Source organism: Cryptomeria japonica, unplaced genomic scaffold (assembly GCF_030272615.1).
Source record: "Cryptomeria japonica unplaced genomic scaffold, Sugi_1.0 HiC_scaffold_114, whole genome shotgun sequence".
In the NCBI taxonomy this organism is placed as follows: Eukaryota; Viridiplantae; Streptophyta; class Pinopsida; order Cupressales; family Cupressaceae; genus Cryptomeria; species Cryptomeria japonica.
Window position 1 is genome coordinate 222,501 of NW_026728936.1, and position 17,500 is coordinate 240,000.

Genomic DNA, 17,500 nt, shown 5'->3' on the forward strand with positions numbered 1-17,500 from the left:
TTCTGGTGCGCTCCGAAGTGGGGTTATTGGAGCGCATCAAAGGTGCGCAATGCTGGTGCGAACCCGGGAGCGCTCCGATGTGTGCTCCAAGGTGCGGCGTGCACGAAGTCCGAGCCCGGTTTGCCCCGGGTGCGCACCTCGCGTGCACCTTCGCCGGGGTGAGCACCTTGGTGTGCAGACCTTGGTTGGGTTGCGCGCCCTGGTGCGCACCAAGGAGCGCTCTGAAGTGTGCTCCAAGGTGCGGCGTGCACGAAGTCGGAGCCCGGTTTGCCCCGGGTGTGCACCTCGGGTGCGCACCTCGCGTGCACCTTCGCTGCGGTGGGCACCTTGGCTGGGTTGCGCGCCTTGGTGGGCACCATGCAGTGCACGAAGTCGGAGCCCGGATTGCCCCGGGCGCGCACCTCCGCCAGGGTGGGCACCTTGGTGCGCACAACTTGCCTGGGCTGCGCACCAGGAAGGGCTCAAGATGGCACCCGCGTTCCGTTTTTTTCACTATCTTTCAGAACGGAAATTTTAAAATCTCGTTTTTTTTTGCCTTTTCTGGAAATTAGTGAAGGCAGCGCATCAAAGGTGCGCAACGCTGGTGCGAACCTGGGAGCGCTCCGATGTGTGCTCCAAGGTGCGGCGTGCACGAAGTCGGACCCCGGTTTGCCCCGGGTGCGCACCTCGCGTGCACCTTGGTGCGCACACCTTGGCTGGGTTGCGCGCCCTGGTGGGCACCATGGTGCGCACCAAGGAGCGCTCCGAAGTGTGCTCCAAGGTGCGGCGTGCACGAAGTCGGAGCCCGGTTTGCCCCGGGTGCGCACCTCGCGTGCACCTTCGCCGCGGTGGGCACCATGGCGTGCACGAAGTCGGAGCCCGGTTTGCCCCGGGTGCGCACCTCGCGTGCACCTTCGCCGGGGTGGGCACCTTGGTGTGCAGACCTTGGCTGGGTTGCGCGCCCTGGTGGGCACCATGGTGCGCACCAAGGAGCGCTCCGAAGTGTGCTCCAAGGTGCGGCCTGCACGAAGTCGGAGCCCGGTTTGCCCCGGGTGTGCACCTCGGGTGGGCACCTTGGTGCGCATGCCTTGCCTGGGCTGCGCACCAGGGCGGGCTCAAGATGGCACCCGCGTTCCTTTTTTTTCACTATCTTTCAAAACGGAAATTTTAAAATCTCATTTTTTTTTGCCTTTTTCTGGAAATTAGTGAAGGCAGCGCATCAAAGGTGCGCACCTCGCTGCCCACCACGGTGCGCAACGCCGGTGGGCACCCGGGAGTGCTTCGAAGTGTGCTCCAAGGTGCTGCGTGCACGTTGTCGGAGCCCGGTTTGCCCCGGGTGCGCACCTCGCGTGCACCTTCGTCGGGGTGGGCACCTTGGCTGGGTTTGCCCCGGCTGCGCTCCGAAGCGGGGTTATTGGAGCGCCGCCTCTTTTTTTGTCGGAGCGTTTGGTGGGGTTTCTCGCATTGGCTCTTCCGAGGCCCGGTTGCCACCCTGGCGCGCACGAAGTCGGAAGTAGGGTTAATTGCCCGGGTGCGCACCTTTGCCAGGGTGGGCACCTTACCTGGGCTGCGCACCAGGGCGGGCTCAAGATGGCACGCGCGTTCCGTTTTTTTCACTATCTTTCAAAACGGAAATTTTAAAATCTCCTTTTTTTTTTGCCTTTTCTGGAAATTAGTGAAGGCAGCGCATCAAAGGTGCGCACCTCGCTGCCCACCTTGGTGTGCTCTGAGGTGCGCACCCGGGAGCGCTACGAAGTGTGCTCCAAGGTGCGGCGTGCACGTTGTCGGAGCCCGGTTTGCCCCGGGTGCGCACCTCGCCTGCACCTTGGCCGGGGTGGGCACCTTGGCTGGGTTTGCCCAGGGTGCGCTCCGAAGCGGGGTTACTGGAGCGCCCCCTCTTTTTTTGTCAGAGCGTTTGGTGGGGTTTCTCGCATTGGCTCTTCCCAGGCCCGGTTGTTGGGTGCGCTCCCACCCTGGCGCGCGCGAAGTTGGAAGTTGGGTTAATTGCCCGGGCGCGCACCTTCGCCAGGGTGGGCACCTTGGTGCGCACACCTTGGCTGGGCTGCGCACCAGGGCGGGCTCAAGATGGCACCAGCATTCCCTTTTTCTCACTATCTTTCAAAACGGAAATTTTAAAATCTCGTTTTTTTTTTGCCTTTTATGGAAATTAGTGAAGGCATCGCATCAAAGGTGCGCACCTCGCTGCCCACCTTGGTGTGCTCCGAGGTGCCCACCACGGTGCGCAACGCCGGTGCGAACCCGGGAGCGCCCCGATGTGTGCTCCAAGGTGCGGCGTGCACGAAGTCGGACCCCGGTTTGCCCCGGGTGCGCACCTCGCGTGCACCTTGGTGCGCACACCTTGGCTGGGTTGCGCGGCCTGGTGGGCACCATGGTGCGCACCAAGGAGCGCTCCGAAGTGTGCTCCAAGGTGCGGCGTGCACGAAGTCGGAGCCCGGTTTGCCCCGGGTACGCACCTCGCGTGCACCTTCGCCGGGGTGGGCACCTCGGCTGGGTTGCGCGCCCTGGTGCGCACCAAGGAGCGCTCCGAAGTGTGCTCCAAGGTGCGGCGTGCACGAAGTCGGAGCCCGGTTTGCCCCGGGTGCGCACCTTCGCCGCGGTGCGCACCATGGCGTGCACGAAGTCGGAGCCCGGTTTGCCCCGGGTGCGCACCTCGCGTGCACCTTCGGCGGGGTTGCGCGCCCTGGTGGGCACCATGGTGCGCACCAAGGAGCGCTCCGAAGTGTGCTCCAAGGTGCGGCGTGCACGAAGTCGGAGCCCGGTTTGCCCCGGGTGCGCACCTCGCGTGCACCTTCGGCGGGGTTGCGCGCCCTGGTGGGCACCATGGTGCGCACCAAGGAGCGCTCCGAAGTGTGCTCCAAGGTGCGGCGTGCACGAAGTCGGAGCCCGGTTTGCCCCGGGTGCGCACCTCGCGTGCACCTTCGCCGCGGTGGGCACCATGGCGTGCACGAAGTCGGAGCCCGGTTTGCCCCGGGTGCGCACCTCGCGTGCACCTTCGCCGGGGTGGGCACCTCGGCTGGGTTGCGCGCCCTGGTGCGCACCAAGGAGCGCTCCGAAGTGTGCTCCAAGGTGCGGCGTGCACGAAGTCGGAGCCCGGTTTGCCCCGGGTGCGCACCTCGCGTGCACCTTCGCCAGGGTGGGCACCTCGGTGCGCACACCTTCTCAATGTTTTCTTGCCTTTTCTGGAAATTGGTGAAGGCAGCGCATCAAAGGTGCGCACCTCGGTGTGCTCCGAGGTGCGAACCCGAGAGCGCTCCGAGGTGCCCACGAAGTCGAAAGTCGGGTTAATTGCATTGTTTTCCCCGGGTGCGCTCCGAGGTGCGCAACATCGGCGCGCACCAAGGAGGGCTCCGAAGTGTGCTCCAAGGTGCGCACGATGGCGTGCACCTCTGGTGCGCACGATTCGGAGCTCGGTTTGACCGGGGTGCGCACACCTTGGCTGGGTTGCGCACCTTTTGTGCGCTCCAAGGTGCGCACGAAGTCGGAGCTCGGTTTGCCCCGGGTGCGCACCTTCGCCAGGGTGCGCACCTTGATGCGCACGCCTTGGCTGGGCTGCGCACCTTGGTGGGCGCCATGGTGCGCACCTTTCGTGCGCTCCAAGGTGCGCACGAAGTCGGAGCTCGGTTTGCCCCGGGTGCGCACCTTGGTGGGCGCCATGGTGCACTCCGAGGTGCCCAAGATTGGTGCGCACCAAGGAGCGCTCCGAAGTGCGCTCCAAGGTGCGCGCGAAGTCGAAAGTTGGGTTAATTGTCCGGTTTGCCTCGGGTGCGCACCTTGCGTGCACCTTCGCCAGGGTGGGCGCCTTGGTGCGCACACCTTGGCTGGGCTGCGCACACCTTGGCACCCGCGTTTCCTTCATTTTAAATTTTTTTTTTTTACAATCTCTCAAGTGGGAAATTCTATAATCTCAACTTTTTTTGCCTTTTCAGGAAACTTTTGAATGGAGCGCATCATTGGTGCGCTCCGAAGTGTGCTCCAAAGCTCTCTCCAGCTGCGTGCACCTGCCCCGGCCGCGCACCCGGCCCCGCCCAGCTTCGCTCACCTGTCCCGGGCGTCTGGTGCGGAACCTTAGAGTAAGAAACATCACCGTGCACCTTGGCCAACGTGCGCGACTCGACCGAGCGCGCACTGGCCGAGGTGCACACCGATTTCACCTGGGTGCGCGCGCAGCACCTCGGGCGCACCGGGGTGCGCGCACAACGCCCGGGTTGCACCGTGGCCTGTGTGCTCGGGGCGCCTCGGGTGCGCGCTCGGTGTCGCCCCCGCGCGCGCGGTAGTGCGGGCAGCGCACCCCGGCCCGGCCCGGCCCCGACGAGAACGCAAACGGGCAAAAGGTTTATTCAAATAGCATTGCGACGCCCGGCGAAAAACTAAAAAAGGGTGCAACACCGGGACTTCCCGGGAGGTCACCCATCCCAGTACTACTCCGGCCCAAGCGCGCTTAACTGCGGAGTTCTGATGGGATCCGGTGCACTAACGCTGGTATGATCGCACCCGTTATGAGCTTGTCGCAGTGTGTACTTAGCAAACCGCGACCCACGTGCGAATCCACCCCGGCCACCCACCCCCGTCGAGGTGCACACCCTCCCTCGCGAAGTGCGCCCCGTTCGCCAAGTGTGAGCCCTGCCCGGGTGCGCGCACCTTGCTAGGGCGTCGGGTGTGCACCCGGCCCGGCCTACGTGCGTGCACCTGGAGGGGGCGTCGTGTGCGTGCAGTGTCCCGTCTGCAACGCGGTGCCCACACACCACCTCGGGCGCAACGACCTGCGCTCACATGTGGGCCGAGTGCACCTTGGTGCATGTTCGGGGCGCCTCGGGTGCACGCTCGATCTTGCCCCGGTGCACCAAGGCGCTCGGTTTGCCCCGGGTGCGCACTTGGTGCAAGGTGGGCACCCAAAATAGGGATCAAGCACCAAAACACAAGTTTCGGGATGCAAAATGGGACCCAAGGACCACAAATGCGTTCCAAGACCCATGATGGGTCCACGAGAACAAAAATGTGTTCCGAGACTTAATAAACAAATATTGGGTTTTAGGAGAAGAAACATGCTCTGATGCCCAAAACGAGAATCGACCCCGAAAAGGCCACAGGCCAAAAGTGGGATGCGAGACAAAAAAAAATGGGACCCGAGGACCAAAATTGGGTTCCCAGGTCGAAGACAGGGCAACCGGACAAGAAACGACCTCTAAGGCTCGAAATGAGTCCCGACGACTAAAACTTGACAAGAAGCACCCATCAGGCACCCAACTCGACACCCATGGGATGCCGACCCACCCGGGCTTCCACCTAGCACACCTTGGCACCCACCCACCCTCGCACCCAACCTCGCACCCAACTTAGCACCTTTGAACCCACATTGGCACTCACCCTGACCCTGGCACCTTGGAACCCACATTGGCACTCACCTTGACCCTGGCACCCACCTTTGCACTCACCTTGGGACCCACCCTGGCTCCCACCTCGGCACCCACCCAGACACCCACCTTGGTTCCTTGGCACCCACCTTGGATCCTTGGCACCCACCCCGACACCCACCTTGGCACGCAACTTGGCTACTTGCCACCCACCTTGGCTCCTTGACGCCCACCCCGACAACCACCCCGTGACCTACCCTGGCTAGGGTTGGTGCACACCCACCCTGGTGCCCACCTTGGCACCCACCCTATGACCCACCTTGGCACGCACCTTAGTACCCACCCCGTTACCCACCCTAGGACCCACCCCGTGACCCACCTTGGCCAGGGTGGGTGCACCCACCCTGGTGCCCACCTTGGCACCCACCCATCCTAGCACCCAGCCTGTGACCGGGCTTGGAACCCAACCTTGCACCCGCACCCGTCTTGGCCAGTGTGGGTGCGCACCCATCCTGGCACCCACGTTGTGACACACCCTTTAACCCACGCACCCTAGCACCCACGTTGGCACCCACCTTGGAACCCAACCTAGCAACTTGGCACCCACCCCGTGACCCACCTTGGCATCCACCATAGCAGTCGCCGACTTGGCACCCACCTCGGCACCCACCTTGACACTTGTGGACCCACCTTGCCACTCACCCTAGCATCGACCCATCCTAGCACCCACCCTGGCACCTTTGCACCCTAGCACTCACCCATCCTAGCACCTAACCTGTGACCCACCTTGACACTCACCCTCGCACCCACCTTGGAACCCAACCTAGCACCCACCCACCCTGACACCAACCCTAGCACCTACCCACCCTTGCACCCACCCTGTGACCCATCTTGGCACCCACCCATCCTACCACTCAACCTATCACCCACCTTCTCACCCACCTTGGCATCCACCTTAGCACCCACCCACACTGGCACCTTGGCACCCACCTCGGGCAAGGTGGGTGCACACCCACCCTGGCACCCAATTTAGAACCCACCGAGCATGTTACCCACCTTGGCACCCACATTGCAGCCCACCCTAGTACCCACCCTATGACCCACATTGGCATCCACACCCTAGCACCCAGGCACCTCGACACCCGCCTTGACACCCACCCTAGCACTGAACCTGTGACCCACCTTGGAACTCACCCTAGAACCCACCCACCCTGTGAACCACCTTGGCATCCACCTTAGCACCCACCCACCTTGGCACCCACTCTAGCACTCACCCATCCTAACACCCAACTTGTTACCCACCTTGGCACCCGCCCTCGCGTCCACCTTGAAACCCACCCTAGCACCCACCCACGCAGGAGCCCACCTTGGCACCCAACCTAACACCCACGCATCCTGGCACCCAACTTGTGACCCACCTTGGAACCCACCCTAGTACCCACCTTTGAACCCACTATATCACCAACCCACCTTGGCACCCACCCTATGACCCTCTTTGGAATCCACCCTAGCACGCACCCACCCTGGCACCCACCATGGAGCGCACCCTAGCACCCACCCACCTCGGCACGCACCTCAACACCCACCTTGGTGTGCGCACTGCGCCAACCTCTCAAAGACCCTATGTGGTGCGCTCCAAAGTGTACACCTTTGGTGCGCTCCAAGGTGCGCACCTTTGGTGCACACCGAGGTGCACACCAAAGTGTGCACCGAGGTGAGCACCAAAGTGCACTCCAGGGTGCACACCAAGGCGTGCACCTTTGGTGCGGTCAATGCAAACGAATTCGGAAGTTGGGGTCGATGTCCTAATCGCTGCTGCAGACTACACGTATGAGAATCGGACAAATAGCTTTATATAGGGGAGGTGTTGCGTTTGATGGGTCGACTCCCCTGGTTGTGTGCACTGCACCAACTTCAAAGACCCTGTCTTGTTTAAGAAGTCAAAAGTTGGGGTGGATGTCCTAATCATTGCTGCAGTCTACGCATGTATGAGAATCAGACAAATAGCTTATATAGGGGAGGTGTTGCATTCGGTGGGTTGACTCCCCTGGTTGTGCGCACTGCGCCAACCTCAAAGACCCCGCATAGCAGAAGAAGTCGGAAGTCGGATTTTGGTGAGCACCAAGGCGTGCACCTTTGGTGCGGTCAACGCAGACGAATTCAGAAGTTGGGGTGGATGTCCTAATCGTTGTTGCAGGCTACACATGTATGAGAATCAGACAAATAGCTTATATAGGGGAGGTGTTGGGTTTGATGGGTCAACTCCCTTGGTTGTGCGCATTACGCCAACCTCAAAGACCTTGTTTTCGTTAAGAAGTCAAAAGTTGGGGTCAATGTCCTAATGGCTCCTGCAGGCTACACATGTATGAGAATCGGACAAATAGCTTATATAGGGGAGGTGTTGGGTTTGATGGGTCGACTCCCCTGGTTGTGCGCATTACGTCAACCTCAAAGACCTTGTTTTCGTTAAGAAGTCAAAAGTTGGGGTCGATGTCCTAATTGCTCCTGTAGACTACACATGTATGAGAATCAGACAAATAGCTTATATAGGGGAGGTGTTGGGTTTGATGGGTTGACTCCCCTAGTTGTTCGCATTACACCAACCTCAAAGACCTTGTTTTCGTTTAGAAGCCGAAAGTTGGGGTCGATGTCCTAATTGCTCCTGCAGGCTACGCATGTATGAGAATCAGACAAATAGCTTATATAGGGGAGGTGTTGGGTTTGATGGGTCGACTCCCCTGGTTGTGCGCATTGCGCCAACCTCAAAGACCCTGCATTGCGGATGAAGTCGAAAGTCAGAGTTTGGTGTGCTACAAGGTGTGGTCGAAGGTGCTCACCTAGGTGTGCACCTTTGGAGCACAGGAAAAGTGCCCTCCAAAAGTGCGCACCTTTGGAGTGCACAAAAGTGCCCTCCAAAAGTGCGCACCTTTGGAGCGCAGAAAAGTGCCCTCCAAAAAGTGCCCTCCAAAAGTGCGCACCTTTGGAGCGCAGAAAAGTGCCCTCCAAAAAGTGCCCTCCAAAAGTGCGCACCTTTGGAGCGCAGAAAAGTGCCCTCCAAAAAGTGCCCTCCAAAAGTGCGCACCTTTGGAGCGCAGAAAAGTGCCCTCCAAAAAGTGCCCTCCAAAAGTGCGCACCTTTGGAGCGCAGAAAAGTGCCCTCCAAAAAGTGCCCTCCAAAAGTGCGCACCTTTGGAGCGCAGAAAAGTGCCCTCCAAAAAGTGCCCTCCAAAAGTGCGCACCTTTGGAGCGCAGAAAAGTGCCCTCCAAAAAGTGCCCTCCAAAAGTGCGCACCTTTGGAGCGCAGAAAAGTGCCCTCCAAAAAGTGCCCTCCAAAAGTGCGCACCTTTGGAGCGCAGAAAAGTGCCCTCCAAAAAGTGCCCTCCAAAAGTGCGCACCTTTGGAGCGCAGAAAAGTGCCCTCCAAAAGTGCGCACCTTTGGAGCGCACAAAAGTGCCCTCCAAAAGTGCGCACTTTTGGTGCGCACCAAGGCGCTGGTTCGGTCGTTGCAGGCGAGTTCGGAAGTTGGGGTCGATGTCCTGAGCGGAGGTGCAAACTACACAGGTGTCGGAATCGGACAAATAGCTTATATAGGGGAGGTGTATGCTTCGATGGGTCGACTCCCCAGGTTGAGCGCACCGCGCCAACCTCAAAGACCCTACGGTATGGATGAAGTCGGAAGTTGGGTCCGATGACCGATTCGATTAGTAGGTATGCTCATGAGGTCGGAATTTGGGTCCGATGACCTGCCATGTGCAGGAAGGCGAATGTTGACACTGTGCGTTGCAAGGTGCACACCAAGGCGCTGGTGCGGTCTTTTTAGTCGAGTTCGGAAGTTGGGGTCGATGTCCTGATCGGAGGTGCAAGCTACACAGGTGTGGGAATCGGACAAATAGCTTATATAGGGGAGGTGTATGCTTCGTTGGGTCGACTCCCCGGGTTGAGCGCACCGCGCCAACCTCAAAGACCCTACGGTATGGATGAAGTCGGAAGTTGGGTCCGATGACCGATTCGATATGTAGGCATACTCGCGAGGTCGGAATTTGGGTCCGATGACCTGCCACGTGCAGGAAGGCGAATGTTGGCACTGTGCGTTGCAAGGTGCGCACCAAGGCGCTGGTTCGGTCGTTGGAGGCGAGTTCGGAAGTTGGGGTCGATGTCTTGATCGGAGGTGCAAACTACACAGGTGTGGGAATCGGACAAATAGCTTATATAGGGGAGGTGTATGCTTCGTTGGGTCGACTCCCCGGGTTGAGCGCACCGCGCCAACCTCAAAGACCCTACGGTATGGATGAAGTCGGAAGTTGGGTCCGATGACCGATTCGATATGTAGGCATACTCGCGAGGTCGGAATTTGGGTCCGATGACCTGCCATGTGCAGGAAGGCGAATGTTGGGACTGTGCGTCGCAAGGTGCGCACCAAGGCGCTGGTGCCGTCGTTGCAGTCGAGTTCGGAAGTTGGGGTCGATGTCCTGGTCAGAGGTGCAAACTACACAGGTGTGGGAATCGGACAAATAGCTTATATAGGGGAGGTGTATGCTTCGATGGGTCGACTCCCTGGGTTGAGCGCACCGCGCCAACCTCAAAGACCCTACAGTATGGATGAAGTCGGAAGTTGGGTCCGATGACCGATTCGATACGTAGGCATATTGGCGAGGTCTGAATTTGTGTCCGATGACCTGCCATGCGCAGGAAGGCGGAATTTGGGTCCGATGACCGAGTTGATGGCGTGCCATGCGCAGAAAGGCGGAATTTGGGTCCGATGACCGAGTTGATGTTGATGGCCCGCCATGCACAGGAAGGCGGAATTTGGGTCCGATGACCGATTTGAAGGCGTGCCATACGCAAAAAGGCGGAGTTTGGGTCCGATGACCGAGTTGATATTGATGGCCCGCCATGCGCAGGAAGGCGGAATTTGGGTCCGATGACCTGACATACGCATGGAGTCCGACTCGGGGGCCGATGTTCGATTCGATGACTTGCATTGTGGGTAAAGTCGGAAGTTGTGGTCTTTGACCCGATTCGATGACCAGACTTCGGCTGCTTGAGAATCGGACAAATAACTTATATAGGGGAGGTAGTGTTCTCGAGCATCCTCCCCCCGTGCCCGTTTATGTCGATTGATGCTGGTGCTCGACTGGTTGGAGCGCTCGGATGCAAAAATCTTGCACCAGGATTTATCGATTGTGATGGACACGGCAAGTCTCCTGATTGCTATGCAGGAGCTCATCGTGAATCTCTATGCGGCCTTGGTATGGACTCGACCTGCGGAATGGTTCGGCAATGGTAGTCGCTCCAACACGTCCTTGCAATGGCCACAGAGGTGATTCGACTAGAGCTCCAGTCTAGCTTTTGGGTTGCTTGGCGGACTGGTATAGCCGCGATCGAGTTCCGGCCATGAACGTTTTAGATAGCTCTTGGGCTTTCTGGGACGGAAGTCGGAAGTTTGGGCTGTTGTCCGATTTGATGACCATTCTTCGGATGTGTGAGAATCGGACAAATAACTTATATAGGGGACTGTGTTGTCTCACGCAGCCCCCTCCGTGCCCCTCTATCTCGACCGATGTTGGTGCTTGAAAGGGTTGGGATCGCTCGGATTTATAAACGTGCACCACCATTTGTCGAGTGTGAGGGACGCGGCAGGTCTCCTAAATGCTATGCGGGCGCTCTCTGAGAATCTCTATCCGGCCTCGACACAGACTAGTCTTGCTGAATGGTTTGGCACTGGTAGTCGATCCAACACGTCGTTGTTGTGGCCGCCTAGGCGATTCGATTCGAGCCCCCGTCTAGCTTTTGGGTTGCTTGGCGGATTTTGCCCTATCCGCAAGTGAGCTCGGTCCCTAAACGTTCGAGAAACCCGATTGCTATGCGCCGACTCTCTTTCTTGCGAGCCTCCATCTAGCTTTTGGGTCTCTACGGAACGGAAGTCGGAATCTGGGACCGTTGTTTGATTCGACGAGGCAGACTACGGTTGTGCGAGAATCGGACAAATAACTTATATAGGGGAGGTGTTGACTGGAGCATTCTCCCCCGTGCCCCTCTAACTCGACCAATGCTGGCGCTCGAACGGTGGTAGCGCTCGGATTTTCATTGAGCGCCAGCATTGGTCGATTTAGAGGGGCATGCGAGATTCCCGAATGCTATGCGAGGGCTCTAACGGAAATGTCTATTGGTTTCGGTATGGATGCAATTGCGAGTGGTTCGGCAAAGGTAGTCGTTCCGATGCGTCCATGTCGTGGCCAAATCGATAATTCGATTTGAGCCCTCGTATAGCATTTGGGTCTCTCGATGTGATTCCGCATTCCAGTCCCTTTGGGCACTGCTTGAGCCGCATCCCAGGGGGTTCCCTTCCCAATAATCTGCCTCGCAACCCGATTGCTATGCGGTGAGGCTCCTCGGCCGCCTCGGAACTATCTGTGTATCAGACGCATCGCGGGATAAGGGGTTGGCAACGGTAGTCGCCCCAAGCGCGTCCGATGCTTGGACCATTCCGAGGCGGCCCTGAAGCCTCTTCCGTCTAGCCGTTGGGTCCTTCTCGCCGCATCCCTCGCCTCGCACCCCGATTGCTATGCGGTGAGGCTCCTCGGCCGCCTCGGAACTATCTGTGTATCGGACGCGTCGCGGGATAAGGGGTTGTCACTGGTAGTCGCCCCAAGCGCGTCCGATGCTTGGACCATTCCGAGGCGGCCCTGAAGCCTCTTCCGTCTAGCCGTTGGGTCCTTCTCGCCGCATCCCTCGCCTCGCACCCCGATTGCTATGCGGTGAGGCTCCTCGGCCGCCTCGGAACTATCTGTGTATCGGACGCGTCGCGGGATAAGGGGTTGTCACTGGTAGTCGCCCCAAGCGCGTCCGATGCTTGGACCATTCCGAGGCGGCCCTGAAGCCTCTTCCGTCTAGCCGTTGGGTCCTTCTCGCCGCATCCCTCGCCTCGCACCCCGATTGCTATGCGGTGAGGCTCCTCGGCCGCCTCGGAACTATCTGTGTATCGGACGCGTCGCGGGATAAGGGGTTGTCATTGGTAGTCGCCCCAAGCGCGTCCGATGCTTGGACCATTCCGAGGCGGCCCTGAAGCCTCTTCCGTCTAGCCGTTGGGTCCTTCTCGCCGCATCCCTCGCCTCGCACCCCGATTGCTATGCGGTGAGGCTCCTCGGCCGCCTCGGAACTATCTGTGTATCGGACGCGTCGCGGGATAAGGGGTTGTCACTGGTAGTCGCCCCAAGCGCGTCCGATGCTTGGACCATTCCGAGGCGGCCCTGAAGCCTCTTCCGTCTAGCCGTTGGGTCCTTCTCGCCGCATCCCTCGCCTCGCACCCCGATTGCTATGCGGTGAGGCTCCTCGGCCGCCTCGGAACTATCTGTGTATCGGACGCGTCGCGGGATAAGGGGTTGTCACTGGTAGTCGCCCCAAGCGCGTTCGATGCTTGGACCATTCCGAGGCGGCCGTGAAGCCTCTTCCGTCTAGCCGTTGGGTCCTTCTCGCCGCATCCCTCGCCTCGCACCCCGATTGCTATGCGGTGAGGCTCCTCGGCCGCCTTGGAACTATCTGTGTATCGGACGCGTCGCGGGATAAGGGGTTGTCACTGGTAGTCGCCCCAAGCGCGTCCGATGCTTGGACCATTCCGAGGCGGACCCGAAGCCTCTTCCGTCTAGCCGTTGGGTCCTTCTCGCCGCATCCTTCGCCTCGCACCCCGATTGCTATGCGGTGAGGCTCCTCGGCCGCCTCGGAACTATCTGTGTATCGGACGCGTCGCGGGATAAGGGGTTGTCACTGGTAGTCGCCCCAAGCGCGTCCGATGCTTGGACCATTCCGAGGCGGACCCGAAGCCTCTTCCGTCTAGCCGTTGGGTCCTTCTCGCCGCATCCCTCGCCTCGCACCCCGATTGCTATGCGGTGAGGCTCCTCGGCCGCCTTGGAACTATCTGTGTATCGGACGCGTCGCGGGATAAGGGGTTGTCACTGGTAGTCGCCCCAAGCGCGTCCGATGCTTGGACCATTCCGAGGCGGACCCGAAGCCTCTTCCGTCTAGCCGTTGGGTCCTTCTCGCCGCATCCCTCGCCTCGCACCCCGATTGCTATGCGGTGAGGCTCCTCGGCCGCCTTGGAACTATCTGTGTATCGGACGCGTCGCGGGATAAGGGGTTGTCACTGGTAGTCGCCCCAAGCGCGTCCGATGCTTGGACCATTCCGAGGCGGACCCGAAGCCTCTTCCGTCTAGCCGTTGGGTCCTTCTCGCCGCATCCCTCGCCTCGCACCCCGATTGCTATGCGGTGAGGCTCCTCGGCCGCCTTGGAACTATCTGTGTATCGGACGCGTCGCGGGATAAGGGGTTGTCACTGGTAGTCGCCCCAAGCGCGTCCGATGCTTGGACCATTCCGAGGCGGCCCCGAAGCCTCTTCCGTGTAGCCGTTGGGTCCTTCTCGCCGCATCCCTCGCCTCGCACCCCGATTGCTATGCGGTGAGGCTCCTCGGCCGCCTTGGAACTATCTGTGTATCGGACGCGTCGCGGGATAAGGGGTTGTCACTGGTAGTCGCCCCAAGCGCGTCCGATGCTTGGACCATTCCGAGGCGGCCCCGAAGCCTCTTCCGTGTAGCCGTTGGGTCCTTCTCGCCGCATCCCTCGCCTCGCACCCCGATTGCTATGCGGTGAGGCTCCTCGGCCGCCTTGGAACTATCTGTGTATCGGACGCGTCGCGGGATAAGGGGTTGTCACTGGTAGTCGCCCCAAGCGCGTCCGATGCTTGGACCATTCCGAGGCGGACCTGAAGCCTCTTCCCTCTAGCCGTTGGGGCTTTCTCGCCGCATCCCTCGCCTCGCACCCTGATTGCTATGCTGTGAGGCTCCTCGGCCGCCTTGGAACTATCTGTGTATCGGACGCATCGCGGGATAAGGGGTTGGCAGTGGTAGTCGCCCCAAGCGCATCCGATGCTTGGACCATTCCGAGGCGGCCCTGCAGCCTCTTCCGTCTAGCCGTTGGGGCCATCTCGCCGCATCCCCCACCTCGCACCACGATTGCTATGCGGTGAGGCTCCTTGGCCGCCTCGGAACTATCTGTGTATCGGACGCATCGCGGGATAAGGGGTTGTCACTGGTAGTCGCCCCAAGCGCGTCCGATGCTTGGACTATTCCGAGGCGGCCCTGCAGCCTCTTCCGTCTAGCCGTTGGGGCCATCTCGCTGCATCCCCCACCTCCTCGGCCGCCTCGGAACTATCTGTGTATCGGACGCATCGCGGGATAAGGGGTTGGCAGTGGTAGTCGCCCCAAGCGCGTCCGATGCTTGGACTATTCTGAGGCAGCCCTGCAGCCTCTTCCGTCTAGCCTTTGGGGCCATCTCGCCGCATCCCTCGCCTCGCACCCCGATTGCTATGCGGTGAGGCTCCTCGGCCGCCTGGGAACTATCTTCGTATCGGACGCATCGCGGGATAAGGGGTTGTCACTGGTAGTCGCCCCAAGCGCGTCCGATGCTTGGACTATTCCGAGGCGGCCCTGTGGCCTCTTCCGTCTAGCCGTTGGGGCCATCTCGCCGCATCCCCCACCTCGCACCCCGATTGCTATGCGGTGAGGCTCTTCGGCCGCCTTGGAACTATCTTCGTATCGGACGCATCGCGGGATAAGGGGTTGTCACTGGTAGTGGCCCCAAGCGCGTCCGATGCTTGGACTATTCCGAGGCGGCCCTGCAGCCTCTTCCGTCTAGCCGTTGGGGCCATCTCGCCGCATCCCCCACCTCGCACCCCGATTGCTATGCGGTGAGGCTCCTCGGCCGCCTTGGAACTATCTTCGTATCGGACGCATCGCGGGATAAGGGGTTGTCACTGGTAGTCGCCCCAAGCGCGTCCGATGCTTGGACTATTCCGACGCGGCCCTGTGGCCTCTTCCGTCTAGCCGTTGGGGCCATCTCGCCGCATCCCCCACCTCGCACCCCGATTGCTATGCGGTGAGGCTCCTCGGCCGCCTTGGAACCATCTTCGTATCGGACGCATCGCGGGATAGGGGGCTGTCACTGGTAGTCGCCCCAAGCGTGTCCGATGCTTGGACCATTCCTAGGCGGCCCTGAAGCCTCTTCCGTCTAGCCGTTGGGGCCTTCCCGCCCCATCCCTCGCCTCGCACCCCCGATTGCTATGCGGTGAGGCTCCTCGGCCGCCTTGGAACCATCTGTGTATCGGACGCATCGCGGGATAAGGGGTTGGCACTGGCAGTCGCCCCAAGCGCGTCCGATGCTTGGACCATTCCGAGGTGGCCCTGAAGCCTCTTCCGTCTAGCCGTTGGGGCCTTCCCGCCCCATCCCTCGCCTCGCACCCCGATTGATATGCGGTGAGGCTCCTCGGCCGCCTTGGAACTATCTGTGTATCGGACGCATCGCGGGATAAGGGGTTGGCACTGGTAGTCGTCCCAATCGCATCCGATGCTTGGACCATTCCGAGGCGGCCCTGCAGCCTCTTCCGTTTAGCCGTCGGGGCCTTCCCGCCGCATCCCTCGCCTCGCATCCCGATTCCTATGCGGTGAGTCTTCTCGGCCGCCGCGGAACTATACCTGTTATTGCTACTGCATCCTTCGGCTGGTAACCTCCTCTGCCGCCTTGGAACGTTCTCTTTGTCGGACGCGTCGCGGGATAAGGGGTTGGCACTGGTAGTCGCCCCAAGCGCGCCCGATGCATAGACCGCTCCGAGTCGACCTTGCTTTCAGCCTCTCACATGCATAGACCTCTCTGAGTCGACCCTGCAGCCTCTCACGTTTAGCCTTTGGAATCTCGCCTCACAACATGATTGCTATCCTTGATGCATCCCTTGCCTCGAGCCCTGATTGCTTTCTTGGCTGCATCCCTCCTCTCCTCACAGCCTGGTTGTCATCATTGCTTCATCCGTCGCTTCATGCATTCTGGCTGCTGGGCCCTTCCCACCGCACACCTCGATTGCTATCTCTTCTGCATCACACACCCCGATTGCTATCTCTGCTACATCCCTCGGCTCTCACTTCTGCATCCTTCGCCTCACACCTCGATTGCTATCAATGCTGCATCCGTAACCTCACACCCCGATTGCTATGCGGGGAGGCTCCTTGGCCGCCTTGGAAATTTCTGTGTGTCGGACGCACCGCGGGATAAGGGGTTGGCACTGGTAGTCGCCCCAAGTGCGCCCGATTCTTAGACCGCTTCGAGGTGACCTCGTAGCCTCTTTCGTCCAGGCTTCCTGCCTTCAACGCCCTTTTTACACCTCGATTTCTATGCGCGGGCTCGTTGGCGTCTATCACCTCTCTGCGAAGAGTGGCACGATGATTGTTGGGGTAAATCGTAGCAGTCCGATCTCTGGCCTTGGGCCATTGTGAGGGCTGATCGATTTCCTGTGCGCATCTCGTGTTCGCCCAGTAACAGACTCGACGACTTGTAATCGGTCTTGTTCCCGATTGTTCCTGGAGGTAGTCTTCGGAACTCTTGGATTTGACCTGTCACTCGAACTGTCCTCTTCCGAGGATGCTTGTGTGTGTGTGCTTGTGCCATTTCCTTGGCGGTATTAACGAGATATTAAAGAGCGGAGTGAGCGCCTCGCCCAGCTATGTTTGGGGCTCTCACTCCCTTACCCGGTGTGCGACCGCTTTGCACGTAGGTTGCGGAGCATCGCGACTCTTTCGATGTTTGGCGGTTGTCTTCCGGTGATGCGTTGGTCCCGAAGTGCACGTTACTAGCATTTCTGCCATTGTTCTCGATCTTTGGCACGTTCCTTCGTTGCAATTGGATATATATCTCCGTTTATACGCGCAGGCTTCTCCCGCCTATTCAGCGCTGTCCCACTCTCAGCACTCTCGTGGTCTCCTTGGCTTCTCTCTCCCGTGAGCGAGCTCTCTTCTCGAGTCTTTTCCATGTCCCATGGAGGTTGCCTTGCGAAATTCGGGCACACAAACGTGACCGGATAAGAGCGGAATTGCCTATGAGGAGAAGCTCACCTTAGGGAGCAGCAATGCCGAGTGTTTCGACAGAGGGTAGAGGGGGCGTTGTTTGGGCGGTTGCACAAAAGAGTGCTACGTTTGCACTGAAGGTTGCTTCTTCGTCTCCGACGAACTCTTCGAGGCAAAAAAGCTTGTTTACGGGGTCGAGGTGGGACTGTTCGTGCGAGTTGCGCCACCAAAAGTGCGTAGGGGGCATATACCTGGGAAATGGATGTCTC

The 17,500-nt window shown here is 59.8% G+C and overlaps 1 non-coding gene across 1 annotated transcript; it reads right to left on the bottom strand.

The window, feature by feature from the left end:
* Positions 1 to 4,374: 4,374 nt before the first annotated feature.
* Positions 4,375 to 4,493, bottom strand: LOC131865549 (5S ribosomal RNA). Its single transcript, XR_009364269.1, has one exon. It is a non-coding gene; the product is annotated as a 5S ribosomal RNA (ribosomal RNA).
* Between the last annotated feature and the right edge of the window lie 13,007 nt (positions 4,494 to 17,500).